The sequence below is a fragment of the Ranitomeya variabilis genome, chromosome 4 (assembly GCF_051348905.1).
Source record: "Ranitomeya variabilis isolate aRanVar5 chromosome 4, aRanVar5.hap1, whole genome shotgun sequence".
Classification (NCBI taxonomy): domain Eukaryota; kingdom Metazoa; phylum Chordata; class Amphibia; order Anura; family Dendrobatidae; genus Ranitomeya; species Ranitomeya variabilis.
The window spans coordinates 700970823-700982924 of NC_135235.1; the positions used below are offsets into that span (position 1 = coordinate 700970823).

The 12102-nt window shown below is 48.4% G+C and overlaps 2 protein-coding genes across 2 annotated transcripts in view; both read left to right on the forward strand.

The window, feature by feature from the left end:
* The window catches only part of LOC143766444 (uncharacterized), a 427135-nt gene that overhangs the window by 225466 nt on the left and 189567 nt on the right, over window positions 1-12102 (forward strand). The gene's annotated exons all lie outside the window — the stretch shown is intronic.
* Window positions 1-12102, forward strand: part of LOC143766443 (uncharacterized) — a 77855-nt gene that overhangs the window by 12813 nt on the left and 52940 nt on the right. The gene's annotated exons all lie outside the window — the stretch shown is intronic.

The following is a 12102-nucleotide window of genomic DNA, read 5'->3' on the forward strand; positions in this document are numbered from 1 at the left end:
ACCACAATGGTCCCCCCAATAGACAACAGGTCACGCCCTCCCAAAACCCGACCACAAGCATGTCGCCCTCCAACCCCACCACAGGGGTCCCCCTAATAGCCAGCAGCAGGTCGCCCCCACAAAAAGGGGTCCACCCCGTAAGCAGCACGTCACCTCCAAACCCCACCACAGGGGTCCCCCCAATAGCCAGGAGGTCACCCCCAAACCCCACCACAGGGGCCTATCAATAGCCATCAGCAGGTCACCCCTCCACAAGCAGGTCGCCCCCACTAAAAGGGGTCCCGCCACAAGCATGTCGCCTCCCCAAACCCAACCATAAGCAGGTCACCCTCACTAAAAGGGGTCCCCCGCAAGCAGGTCGCCCCCAAATCACACCACAGTGGTCCCACCATAGGGGTCACTCCAATAGCCAGCAGCTGGTCTCCCACACCAAACAGGTCATCCCATAAGCAGCAGGTCACCCCCAAATCCCACCACAGGGGTCCCCCCAATTGCCAGCAGCAGGTCACCCCCCCACAAGCAGGTTGCCCCCCACTAAAATGGGTCACCCCCAATAGCATGCAGCAGGTCGCCCCCCCACAAGCAGGTCAGGGGTCCCCAATAGCCTGCAGCAGGTCGCCCCCCTCACACAAGCAGGTCGCCTACCACAGGGGTCCACCACAACAGCCAGCAGCAGTCCCCCCCCCCCCACAAAATCCCACAATAGCCAGCAGCAGCAGGTCTCCCCAAAATCTCACCACATGGGTCCCCCACAACAGCCAGCCGCAGCGGAGCCCCCCCAAATCCCACCGCAGGGGTCCCCCACAACAGCCAGCTGCAGCGGAGCCGCCCACCGCAGGGGTCCCCCACAACAGCCAGCCGCAGCGGAGCCCCCCAAAATCCCACCGCAGGGGTCCCCCACAACAGCCAGCCGCAGCGGAGCCCCCAAAATCCCACCGCAGGGGTCCCCCACAACAGCCAGCCGCAGCGGAGCCCCCCCAAATCCCACCGCAGGGGTCCCCCACAACAGCCAGCAGCAGCGGAGCCCCCCCAAATCCCACCGCAGGGGTCCCCCACAACAGCCAGCAGCAGCGGAGCTCCCCAAAATCCCATCGCAGGGGTCCCCCACAATATAGCCAGCAGCAGCGGAGCCCCCAAAATCCCACCGCAGAGGTCCACCACAACAGCCAGCCGCAGCGGAGCCCCCCAAAATCCCACCGCAGGGGTCCCCCACAACAGCCAGCAGCAGCGGAGCCCCCCCAAATCCCAACGCAGGGGTCCCCCACAACAGCCAGCAGCAGCGGAGCTCCCCAAAATCCCACCGCAGGGGCCCCCCACAATATAGCCAGCAGCAGCGGAGCCCCCAAAATCCCACCGCAGGGGTCCACCACAACAGCCAGCAGCAGCAGAACCCCCCAAAATCCCACCACAGGTCGCCCCTCACACAGACAAGTAGGTCGACCACCACAGAGCCTCCCCCCAATAGCGATCAGCAAGTAGCATTTTTTCACCCTGAAACCACTAACCTCCGTGGCGTCCACAAGCTATCACGCTGCTTTCCTTTGCCGCCTTGGTAAAAAGAGAATACACCCATAATGTGAACTCAGAACACGCCCCCTCCCGATAGGACACGCCCCCGGAAATGACGTCACACCTGGAAGGAGCCCATACAGTCTAGTATTTACCCTTTACCATGAGCTGGTACCTCAGATTCTTCCCCGCACCCCTTTCCTTAGTTTGGCGCCAAATCTGTTCTGCCTTTGGGGCTATGGCCTTTATAATATCAGTAAGGCTACGTTCACATTTGCGTTGTTGTGTGTTGCGTCGGCGACGCAACGCACAACGCATGCAAAACGCATTGTTTTGTGACGCATGCATCCTTTTTTTGCATCATTTTGGACGCAAAACAAATGCAACTTGCTGCGTCCTCTGCGCCCTGACGCATGCACCACAGTGACGCATGCGTCACAAAACGCAAGTGCAACGCATGTCCATGCGCCCCACATGTTAAATATAGGGGTGCATGACGCATGCGTCGCCGCGGCTGCGCCTGACGCAACGCTAATGTGAACGTAGCCTAAACTGCGTCCTCAAGGTCACCTGACCAGGTGTACCATCTAGGCTCTGATTTCACATGGTCCCGTCTGGACGGCAGATAGCAGTCTTTTTGTACAAGTGCAGCACAGCCCTGAGGAGTCTTTTTTATCACACTCCATATTACACCTCTTATGCAATATATATGACGCCGCTCACACAGTATAATGTTTCCACAGTACTGGCATCTCTCGTAAAAAAGGTATTTTCACACTACCGCCATACCCCCACACACAGTATAATGTTCCTACAGTACCTCCATCCCACCACACACAGTATAATGTTCCTACAGTACCATCATCCCACCACACTCAGGATAATGTTTCCACAGGACTGACATCCCTCCACTTTATAATGTTCCCACAGTACTGCCCCCTACATGCACAATATGGTACCATCCACCTCACTGACTACCTCCGACTACCGACAATTAATAAAATACTCACTTAGCCTCATCCTTGGTGCAAATACTAATGAACCCAGGATCTATGAGATATTTCCATACAATATTTGGATAGGCAGGAGTGTATCATCTATAAAGGTAGCCCACTCAGTTGCTATGATGCCTATGAATAGACAGGGCTCAGTGGGGTGTAGTATTGGTCACCCTCTCCTTCCCATCATCACAATTTCAGCGATATCCACACTCCCATGACGGTGATACCACTGAATAGATTAGTGAATCAGGGAGATGTAAGCTCCTGATCCACCATTCAGCCTTCGCTTCTGGGTCTGAGACTCCGTGCACTGCAGGCACAATGATGTCACTACATCACACCTGTAGTATGGAGCCTCAGTACTCCCACCGCACAGACCAGAGCAGCGCACCTCAGGAACCGGGTTGGGTGAGTAGTATGTGTTTTTATTTCAAATTTCAGGAATTGTGGGGCCATCATATTAAGAGAAGAGCTATTGGGATTCTCATACTGAATGTGTGGCTGTTAAGGGCCATTATATGGGGTTGTGGTGGACTGTAAATGCCTCCATACTGAGTGGGTTTTTTTATTTTGTGTAGCAGGTTGTGGTGGCCATAATTAGAGATGAGCGAATATGTTCGAAAAACGATCAAACATAAATTCAGCACGAATATGGTACATTCGGATTCATGATCGGTAACACAAGCATTTTTCTTAAGATCAGAAAAAGTCGGTAACATTCGGTAAAAGATAAGATAGAAGCCGGCAATACATGTGCTGCATTTAGTAAAATCACAGCCACCAATGTGGGAGACTCTGATTCAAAACCTGGCTCTGCCCTGTTGGACATAATATATCAGTAGTGATCCATAACACTATGGCTCCTGCCTCAATAGACATGAGAGTGTCACGAACAAAGAGAGTCATGCCGGCTCGGACGTTGCCTGGATTAACAAGGTCCTTGTCAGATGTCGAGGAACCAGAATAAATCTGATGATAAATGGGCTGCTGTACCAAACCATACATGGACAGGGCAAGAGAACCTGGATCTGATGAAATGCTACTATAACAGCAGACCAAATGGGAGAGGATATATGAAGCGTATGAGGAAACTGGATGGATACAAGACCTGCATGTCCACTGATTGAGAAACAACTAGTCAACCAATGTTTCAATATCATAAAGAGAAAGCTATTGTCACAACTTGGGATGGATCAACTGCACTGCAGATCCACCACACGTGACCTGGAAGAACAATATATGGAACCCCCTGAAGATCCTGATCCAACCCTGCAACTAGAGAGCACTGCAGCTGGTCTAAAACAGAAAATATTAGATAAACTAAATACCATCAATACCAGAGATCGACTGCCAAGGCTCAGCAAAGAAACACTACCAAAGGCTACGTTCACATTTGCGTTGTGCGCCGCAGCGTCGGCGCCGCAACACACAACGCAAACAAAGACGCAGCAAAACGCATGCACAACGCTGCGTTTTGCGCCACATGCGTCCTTTTTTTGATTGATTTTGGACGCAGCAAAAATGCAACTTGCTGCGTCCTCTGCGCCCGGACGCGGGCGCCGCAGGGACGCATGCGGTGCAAAACACAAGTGCGACGCATGTCCAGGCGCCCCCATGTTAAATATAGGGGCGCATGACGCATGCGGAGACGCTGCGGCGCCCGACGCTGCGGCGCAGACTGCAAATGTGAACGTAGACTAACAGTATGCTAAAAGATGCCAATAGAGCAGCACTTGTAGCAATACCTACCACCACTATAACTCAAACTAATAACCTGATCTATGCTACTGCCTCAGCAATCGAAATGCTTGGCTATACAACCAGCAAGAACAACAGAAGTACATGCTCCTCTTGGAAAAGAATAGAAAAGAAAGTCTCGCACTCAACTTAAGTATATGTGGTTGGTAGATTTATTAGTATTGAAGTAGCACTGGAGAAACGTTTCAGCCTTGACTAGGCTTTCGTCAGTCACGTGCTGTGTCTTTTGATGAGTAACGATATTACTCAAAATGAGGACGCAGATTGTGCGTGCTGCAGTAGGTAGCCGCCTAGTGGGGGCGTGAAGTACTATTTAAGGTGGAATATTCAAAAAAAGCTCAAATGTATACACCTGGAATAAGAGGTAATAGCCTTCAAACGCGGCCTGTAACTGTATCCGGTAGCTTGAGGGGAAGCCGCTGGGGTGCCTGTGTGATCCTCGCAGATGCGGTGTCCTGTCCAAGAGACAGGCGGTGGACACCGCGTCTGCGAGGATCACACAGGCACCCCAGCGGCTTCCCCTCAAGCTACCGGATACAGTTACAGGCCGCGTTTGAAGGCTATTACCTCTTATTCCAGGTGTATACATTTGAGCTTTTTTTTGAATATTCCACCTTAAATAGTACTTTACGCCCCCACTAGGTGGCTACCTACTGCAGCACGCACGATCTGCGTCCTCATTTTGAGTAATATCGTTACTCATCAAAAGACACAGCACGTGACTGACGAAAGCCTAGTCAAGGCTGAAACGTTTCTCCAGTGCTACTTCAATACTAATAAATCTACCAACCACATATACTTAAGTTGAGTGCGAGACTTTCTTTTCTATTTGACTGAAGGATCTGGGTACCTAGTCTCTGCACCAGACGATAGCAGTGCACACGGTGTTTTTCTATACAAGCATCCTCTTGGAAAAGAAGACTGCAGACAAAGATCAAGGTGCCACGAAGGGAAGTCAGCCAACTATCAGAAATACAGAAGTGTGTAAGGATCAAGAATAAGACCAAGCTGGACAAGTACAAAGGCCTGACCCCAACTGAAAAGACTGCTAAAAAAAGTCTCACAGCACTCACTGCAAGACTAGGGGGAGATACATTTGAGAAGCTGATGCCAAGAAGATAAATGCCCTGTTCTCCAAAGAACCATCCAAAGAGTACTCCCAACTACGGAGGAACAGCACAAAGGCAGCAACTCCACCAATAGCAGATACTGAACAAAACTGGAGGAATATACACTCACTGGCCACTTTATTAGGTACACCATGCTAGTAACGGGTTGGACCCCTTTTGCCTTCAGAACTGCCTCAATTCTTCGTGGCATAGATTCAACAAGGTGCTGGAAGCATTCCTCAGAGATTTTGGTCCATATTGACATGATGGCATCACACAGTTGCCGCAGATTTGTCGGCTGCACATCCCTGATGCGAATCTCCCGTTCCACCACATCCCAAAGATTTCATGTTGTTTACGCCAAATTCTGACCCTACCATCCGAATGTCGCAGCAGAAATCGAGACTCATCAGACCAAGCAACGTTTTTCCAATCTTCTACTGTCCAATTTCGATGAGCTTGTGCAAATTGTAGCCTCAGTTTCCTGTTCTTAGCTGAAAGGAGTGGTACCCGGTGTGGTCTTCTGCTGCTGTAGCCCATCTGCCTCAAAGTTCGACGCACTGTGCGTTCAGAGATGCTCTTAGGCCTACCTTGGTTGTAACGGGTGGCGATTTGAGTCACTGTTGCCTTTCTATCAGCTCGAACCAGTCTGCCCATTCTCCTCTGACCTCTGGCATCAACAAGGCATTTCCGCCCACAGAACTGCCGCTCACTGGATTTTTTTTCTTTTTCGGACCATTCTCTGTAAACCCTAGAGATGGTTGTGCGTGAAAATCCCAGTAGATCAGCAGTTTCTGAAATACTCAGACCAGCCCTTCTGGCACCAACAACCATGCCACGTTCAAAGGCACTCAAATCACCTTTCTTCCCCATACTGATGCTCGGTTTGAACTGCAGGAGATTGTCTTGACCATGTCTACATGCCTAAATGCACTGAGTTGCCGCCATGTGATTGGCTGATTAGAAATTAAGTGTTAACAAGAAGTTGGACAGGTGTACCTAATAAAGTGGCCAGTGAGTGTATGTGAGAAGGAAAAAACACAACACCAGTGCAATGTGGCTGCAATATTTGAGAATGAAGCACAGCAACCACCTAGAGCAAGAACCAGTCACCATTCCATAAGCAGAGATCCAACAGCGGGTCAAGAACATGAAGAGCTGGACAGCACCTGGCCCAGACATGATCCTCGCCTACTGGCTAAAGAAATTCACAGCGGTACATGAATGCATGGCAAAGCAGATGAACCAACTACTAAAAGCAGGTCACCACCCAGCTTGGCAAACACAAGGCAGAACAGTGTTGAACATGAAGGATCCTCACAAAGGAACAGCTCCATCCAACTACCGCCCAATAACCTGCCTTACAACAACATGGAAACTTCTGTCAGGCACCATAGCCACCAAGCTACAGAACCATATGAACCAGTACATGAATCCAGCTCAGAAAGGCATTGGGACCGACACCAGAGGCTCTAAGCACCAGCTCCTAGTAGATGGAGCAGTCGCTCAAGACTCAAGATCCAGACAGACCAATCTCAGCACAGCTTGGATTGACTACAGGAAAGCCTATGACTCAATGCCACACACATGGATCTGCAAATGCTTGGCTCTCTACAATGTCAACAGGAAATTAAGAACCTTCCTCATAAACTCAATGGGGCTATGGAGAACAATATTGGAAGTCAACTCAAGACAACTAGCACAAGAGACCATCCAATGCGGCATATACCAAGGTGGTGCACTGTCCCCATTGCTGTTCTGCATAGGCTTGAACCCCCTCAGTCAGATAATTACAGAGTCTGGCTATGGATACAAGTTCAAGAGTGGAAGCACCATCAGCCACCTCCTCTACATGGATGATATCAAGGTGTATGCGTAAAACGAAAGAGACATCAATTACTGATCCACATATCAAGGATCTACAGTAACCACATCGGAATGTCCATCATACTGGAGAAGTGTGGCTAGTTGGTATTAAAGAGAGGCAAGGTAGTCAAGACTGATGGAGTGGAATTACCAGCAAGGCACATAGCAGATGTACAGACATGCTACAGGAACCTCGCCATCCCACAGGAATATGGTAACCACAATGAGGAGGCAAGAAAAGCAGCAACATCCAAATACCATCAAAGGGTAAGACAGGTCCTGAAGAACCAGCTCAATGGGAAGAATAAAATCTGTGCCATCAATACACATGCCCTGCCAGTTATCAGATACCCTGCTGGCATAGTGTGCTGGCCAAAAGAAGAGATGGAAGCTGCAGATGTGAAAACACGAAAGCTCCTCAAAATGCATAGAGGTCTCTACCCTAAGTCTAACATCCAAAGATTGTATACCAACAGAAAGGAGGGTTGTCGAGGCTTGATAAGCATCCAAGCCACCATCACGGATGAAACAAGGAGTATCCAGGAGTACATCAGAAAAATGGCACCAAAAGATGAGATGCTAAGAGAAAGCCTAAGGCAGCAACAACAACAGATCTGGAAGGAAGAACAGGAACATGAACCGCCATGACAAGACAAGCCGCTGCATGGCATGTACCATCGACAGATAATGGAGGTGGCTGACATGGAGAAATCCTACCAATGGCTGGAGAAAGCTGGACTCCAAGACAGCACAGAGGCCCTAATCATAGTGGCACAAGAGCAAGCACTAAGTACCAGAATCATAGAAGCAGGAATCACAAGACCCAAGGTGCAGACTATGCAAAGAAACCTCAGAAACCATCTTTCGCACAGTGGCAGGATGCAAAATGCAAGCAGGAACAGCGTATACTGAACGCCACAACCAAGTAGCGGGAATTGTATACAGGAACATCTGCACAGCATATGGGCTAATTCCCCCTAAGTCCAGGTGGGAGACCCCAGAAAAAGTGGTGGAGAATGAAAGGGCTAAAATCCTGTGGGACTTCAAGATGCAGACGGATAAGCAGGTGTTGGCTAACCAACCAGATATTGTGACAGCAGACAAGGATCAGAAGACGGCAGTGATAATAGATGTGGCAGTGCCAAGTGACAGAAACATCAGAAAGAAGGAATATGAGAAGCTGGAGAAATACCAGGGCCTCAAACATGGCCGGACTGGCCATCTGGCAATTCTGGCAAATGCCAGAAGGGCCTGTCTGGTTGTGGGCTGCCTTGTCTGCTATGTTGTTAACAGAATTAGTGTTCTCAAGACACCCATAATGTTAAAAGTTGTGACGGAGCACAAAGTCGCTGACTCCATCACTTATCCCAGCAGGCCATGGGTATCATTAGAAAATTGGTCTTGTAGTAAATCTTGCTTTCTTCAATCCTGGGTAATATTAGTAATATATCAACATCTGGTGCTCGGGGGCGGGGACGGCATGGGCCTGTGTGATTTTAAATGCCAGGGCCGAATTTCAGTCCCAGTCTGTAACTGGCCTCAAAGGAGAATTGGAGAAGATGTGGAAGGTGAAGGCAACAGTGATTCCAGTGGTGATAGGAGCACTTGGAGCAGTGACCCCTAAGTGGGAAGAATGGCTACAACAGATCCCAGGAGCAACACCTGAAGTCTCTGTCAAGAAAAGCAGAATGCTGGGAACAACTAAGGTCCTGCACAGAACCCAGGTCTCTGGTAGAGGACCCGAGAATGAGAAAGGACAACAAAGACCACCCCCATTGGGGGTGAGAAGGAAGTTTTTTTTTTATAGATGTCGGTGACATAGTGTGTGTGTGTGTTTGTATATGTATGTATATATGTATATGTGTGTATGTATATATATATATATATATAATATTACGTAGAGAGAAGAAAAACTGGTAATTCAACAGCCGCGGTAGTCTAAAATCACTGCAGGAGGCAACAGGATAGAAGACATGGATTACATACAGTAAATATAAAGAGAGTAGGTAGATATATAGATGTCAGTGACAAATACAATTAGTACAGTGTGTTTAACTTACTGTAAATGTATTTATTTAATAAAAGCTAATTTTTCTGAAACAATGGTGTGGGCTCTGCGAGATCCCCGCTAGCACCGCGAGTAAGTCGCACGATGCAGATGCGAGTTAACCGGGAGAATTTGACTGCGGTGAATTTCAACTCGCCTCTGCACTGTGCGACTTTCTCATGGTGCTAGCGGGGATCTCACTGAGGTCACCGCAGTTCGGCCCGGCTGGAAACGCAGCCTCGGTAATGTCACCGCTAGTCACTGACGCTGCGTTCCCAGCAGCTTATTCCCCATTGGTTTCAGCCTGGATGGTCACATCTTGGCACTGTCCAGGTTGAAAATTATTTCTCCCCCAGACGTGGATTACGGCATGGGACAGAGTGACAGATAGGTATGGTATATAGTTGTTTTTTTATTTTAGTCTTAGTGCAGGAGATTGAGGGCTTTGGTGGAATTAGGCGAGGTTATAAGTATGGCTTAATTGAGATTATTAAAGGAGTCTGTGTCTTTGTTTCAATTCACTTTATTCTTGCTGTTTATTTACCATATAACTATAGGATTAGTAATGGATAGGTGTCTTACTCTCCATTACTAAGCCGTGGGCTTGATGTCACCTGACAATACAAAGGAGACATCAACTACACAAATTTGAACCCCACTTGTCACCGCTATAGAGCAAGTGGGAAGAGCCAGGCAAAGTACCAGAATTGGTGCATCTAATAGATGTGCCTTTCTGGGCAGCTACGGGCTGTTATTTTTAGGCTGGTGGGTCAATATCCATGGCCCATTACCAGCCTGAGAATACCAGCCCCCAGCTGTCTGCTTTAGAAAGGCTGATTGTTAAAAAATGGGGTGCACCCCACGCAATTTTTTTAAATTATTTATTTAAATAATTAAAAAAAAGAATGGGGACCCCTTTATTCTTGGTAACCAACCTTGCTGAAGATGACGGCTGAGGTTTGCAGCCTCCAGCTGTGAGTTTTGTCTGGCTGATTATCAAAAATAAGGGGGAACCCACGCTTTTTTAAAATTATTTATTTACAGCACAAGAGCGACTGATGAATACCCGCCATCATCTGCTCCTGCTCTCACGAGTATCTTCACACTGGGTGTTTTTGCTGCGTTTTTATATGCTAATTTTCAGCTGCTTTTTCCATTACCAGCAAAGTCTATGAGATTTCAGAAATCTCATACACACACATTGGTTTTTTTGTCATCAGGATTTTGTGCTTTGCAGCGCTTTTTTGACTTAGAGCATGTCACTTCTTTCAGCGATTTTTGCAGTGTTTTTCACTCATTGACTTGAATGGTTGTAAAAACAACCGCGGCAAATACACAGGTTGACCTTTTTTTTGCTGCGTATTTGCAGCAGAAAAGTGAAGGACAGCCGGATGTGACCTCACACTTGGCTCTGCTACCTCTAGATAGCAGGCTGCATGATGCGTCTATGCAGAATGTCATTGAGCAGAGTGGACCCGAACCTCATTCACTTGAATGGGGCTCGACAATACAGTGTTTGCAAACACCGCTTCTGAACGGCGGTGAAACCATCCCTGACTGTCAGAGAGCCGCAGTTCCCCCACTGTCAAAAGACAACGGGAGCGCTCAGCTGTGATCGGAGGTATACAGGTTACCTCCAGTCACTGGTGTCAGCTGATGGGACAACTGCTCCCATCATCCGACACCTGCTAATAACAGTGAGAGCAGGAGTGGATGATAGGAGTATTCATCAGCTGCTTCTGTGCAGTAAATATATAATTAAAACAAACACCTGCTTGGGTTCCCCTTATTTTTTACAACAAGCCAGGCAAAACTCACAGCTGGGGGCTGCAACCCTCAACTGTCAGCTTCAGCAAGGTTGGTTATCAAGAATAGAGTGGTTCCCACACTGTATTTTTTAAGAATTCTCCTGGAGAACTCGACTCTGCACCATGCGACTTTCTCACGGTGCTAGTAGCGGGGTTTCTCTCCGAGGTCACAGCAGTTCAGCCCGGCTGGGAACGGAGCATCAGTGATGTCACTGCTAGACACTGAGGCTGCGTTCCCATCAGCTCATTCTCCAGTGGTTCTCAGCCTGGATGGTCACATCTTGGCACCATACAGGTTGGAAACTATTTCTCCACCAGACATGGATTACGGCGTGGGGCAGAACGATGGAGAGGTGAGGGATATTGTTGTTTTATTATTTTTGGTTTATTACAGGAGATTGAGGGCTTCGGTGGAATTAGGCGAGGTCGTAAGAATGGTTTAATTGAGATTATTAAAGGAGTCTGTGTCATTTTTTCAATTAAAGGACTTTTTTTCTGGGTGTCTGTGTTTTCTTACAATGTGACTATGGGGTTAGTAATGGAGGCTTCTTATTGGCGCTTCTCCATTACTAACCTCGGGGCTTGATGTCACCGGACAATACAAAGGTGACACCAACCCTCCCCAACTATTACACCACTTGCCACTGCTAAAGGGCAAGTGGGAAGAGAGAGGCTAAGTGCCAGAATTGGTGCATCTTAGAGATGTGCCTTTTCCGGGGTGGCTGAGAGCTGTTGTTTTTAGCCTGGGGGGCAGTATCCATGGCCCCTTCCTAGGCTATTAATATCAACCCGCAGCTGTCTGCATAGCCTTTGCTGGTTATTAAATATAGGGGGACCCTGCATCACTTTTTTGGGGGGTCCCCCATTTTATTAGCCACTAAAGGCTAAGTATACAGTTGTGAGCTGATATTAATAGCCTGAGAAGCTCCGTGGGTATTACCCCCTTCCTAGCCTGTAACCAAACTTCTGTGTGTGAATCAGACCTGAGATCTAATGTGATAGAA